We start from the raw sequence: 3,201 nt of genomic DNA, 5'->3' as shown, positions 1-3,201 counted from the left end.
TCAAACCCACCAGCCACTCCTCGGAAGGAAGGTTGGGCAAGCCTACTTCTGTAGTGATACTGCCTCGGAAACCCAAGGAGGGGTCGCTATGAGTCGGGCCGACTTGACGGCACATAACAACAACAACAACAAGAGGCAGAAAGAGGATCTCACTGCCATCAAGAGAGAAGAGCTGAAGGTGAAGCAGAGTGTACCCTTGGATCCGAGATCCTTGCACTGGGCCTCCTTGGCAGAGATGCCCAGCACAGAGATGCCTGGCTGAGAGACAGCAGCAGAGGAACCAAGAGGCAGGAGACAGAGTGGAGGGCTTTCTGGCCCATGGAGCGAGAAAGCTAAATGCCCTTGGGCAGGAGACCTGCTGGAGGAAGAGGGTGCACCTAGGTGTACCTATTGGCAGAGCGAAAAGAGCTTTGTAACACTTGTATGAGCAGGGCAGAGGCCAGGCTGAGAGGCCAAGGACCACAGAGGTGTGCCTGAGGGCACAGCAGAGGGGAGACTGTCCTGATTGAAGAATTGTATCCTGAGCGTGGTCCTGAACCTGAACTGTAACTTGTTGTTGTTGTTGTTATGTGCCATCGAGTCAGACCCGACTCATAGCGACCCCTCCTTGGGTTTCCGAGGCAGTATCACTACAGAAGTAGATTGCCCCATCTTCCTTCCGAGGAGTGGCTGGTGGGTTTGAACTGCCAGCCTTCTAGGTCAGCAGTCAAGTGCTTTAGGCACTACGCTACCAGAGCTCCCTGTTACTTCCCTAATAAACCCCATAATCATGAGTATTGTCTGTGAGTACTGTGTGGCAGAGTGGTAGGAACTGCAGCGGGAGGGATGGCTGGTGTCAGAGTTGGTGAAAAGGTTGGAGGGTGGCGTATGTCCTGCTTGAAGTCCAGGGACACTTCTGCCCCTGATTGACATGCTGCCTTGTTCCCTGCTCTATGTGGTTGTCTGCATGAATGTGATTTTCTTTTTCCTATCATCATCATCTTGACAACAGTGTAGATTACTGTCTGCAGTGGGAATGACGCCAAGACCCTCCAAGCACAAATGGGTACATTTTATTCCACACCTAAGAAAAGCCTTATTTTCTCTAAACTTCGATGGAACTTCATCACGAGCCCTTGCATGGTGTTTCTGATTGGAATTTGCAACCACTTTGCTCATGCTCGAACCAGCTGTCTCCTCTGCCACTGCCTCAGTACCAGGCCACATGCGCACCACCATTTTAGCTGGGATTCTTGCTTTCACAGTGTGGAAACTTCTTCCAAAGTCGCCAGTCTCCAATCAGCCACCATTCAAGCCCAGCCCTGGCCCTTGGGGTGTCCCAGCAGTGGGCCATGAGGGTCCTCAAGTCTCAGGCAACTCCTTCTGGGAAGGGCTGCCACTGAAGGCGAGTTGTGCTGGTTTGTGAGCTCTCAGCTTTCAAAGCCTGGTGGGCTCTTGAGGTCTCTGGGCCTCTGGTTCTTTGGTGACTTCCTCTTGTCTTTCAGGGTGAGAGACTGAAAGTCCTATTTCTGTGACTCCTAATATGAAACTGATAAGACTTCTTTAAGACATTGTCTTTTGGTCTAGAAACTGGCAGCCTGGTGAGGGCTCCTGTCCCCCAGACGGGAGTCTTGAAAACCTGATGGTGTTCCCACACATCGCCTTCTCTGTGCTTCAAGCCTGAGGCTGAGTGCAAAGCCCAGAGCCAGGCTGGCTGTTCATAAGGCCAGTGCTTTCTGCAGGGTAGTGGCCTGTTCCGGGGGAGGTCAAGCTGGGTAGCCATTGCCAGTGACATGGGGGTCTGTTTACAGTTCCCCTTAGCCAGAGCTGGAAAACTGGTTCTGCCTGTTTCCTGTGATGCCCCAAGGGGACCTGCGCTTGTGCAAGTAGCTGCAGAAATGGACCAGGCTCACAAGGAGCCACCCCCTGGAGACTGATTCCCAGAGAGTCCAGGGCATCAGTGCCACCTCAAGCATGTGCGTGTTCCCAGGGCACTGTTTGCTGTGGCACCTCCCCCACATCCCCGAGGCTGTTTCTGATGACTTTTCTGTCCTTCTTCAAACCCACAGGGGCGCTACAGCAGGACAGCGGGAGAAGCTGCGGTGCGACACTGTGTTAGGACCTGAGCACCAAGTCCCCCAAACAAAGTCCTATGCTTCCTGTAGAACAGCACAAAACAGGAATAGCCCCCTTCCCTGGTCCAATCCTCACCCAGAAGTCCCTGAGCTTGTCCACTTTTTCACCCAAGGAAGAGTCTGAAACTCTGTCCCAGAAAGACATGCACGCACACCCCAACCCGCTCAAGGCCCAGTTGCAGGGGAGGGACTTCAGTCCTCGGAGGAAGCCCCCGGACACCCTCAGGCTTGCTGACTTCTCTGCCAGGCAGACGGCCTTTCGGGCCCATACCAATATTCAAGGAAACCAACAAACCAGGACATCAAGGCACTCACTGCCAGTGGAGCTCCTACTTTGATTGGCTTCAAGGACTCCCAGAAAGACACCATTTTAAAGGCGAGTCCAAACTTCACTCACTCTAAAAGCTTGAGAGAAACTCAAAGCAGTGGGCTGGCAGTGAGGTTCAGGCAGGTTTTCCCAGAGAAGCCTTCATTGCCTATTCCCTTCAGGACTCAGGCACCCTCTGGCCCCCGCTGGTGGTGCTCCCAGAGCTGGTGGACCTCATCATGGAGCCAGGCTTCTCTTAGACCTCAAGGAGAGGGAACAATGTCAGATGCTGTGCCACTCACAGCAACCAGGCTCTAAGGTCACTAGGTTGGTATCAGGGCAAAGGGAACCAGGGACAGCCAGAATCTGGCCAGGCTGGGCCAGCTGCAGCACCAGCAAGCCAGCAGCCACATGACGGAGCTGGGCAGACCGGGCAGATGGGAAAACGAATGGCTGGCCCTGGGGCAGGAGCTTTTCTGAGCAAGACACCAAAGAGGAAGTTTCTCGGTGGCTTTAACTTTACTGATATGGACTCGTGAAACAGAAAGAGTGTTCTAAACCACCGCCAAGAAAACACCTTAAGAGTTCCTGTAAACGATGGGTCTCTCCTCGTCCAGAGCAAAGAAGAATGAAGAAAACCAAAATTCATGGAAACAATTAGTTCTTGCAACTGGTACACCGTCTGATCTGTAGCCTATGCAACTATGAGACCAGAAGAACTAGATGGTGCCCGGCTACCACTGTCATCCACTTGGAAGGGGATCTATGTAGGAGATCCTG

This window comes from Orycteropus afer, unplaced genomic scaffold (genome assembly GCF_000298275.1).
Source record: "Orycteropus afer afer isolate SDZICR_OR568_19922 unplaced genomic scaffold, OryAfe1.0 scaffold00713, whole genome shotgun sequence".
In the NCBI taxonomy this organism is placed as follows: Eukaryota; Metazoa; Chordata; class Mammalia; order Tubulidentata; family Orycteropodidae; genus Orycteropus; species Orycteropus afer.
Note: the sequence above shows the minus strand (reverse complement) of the source record.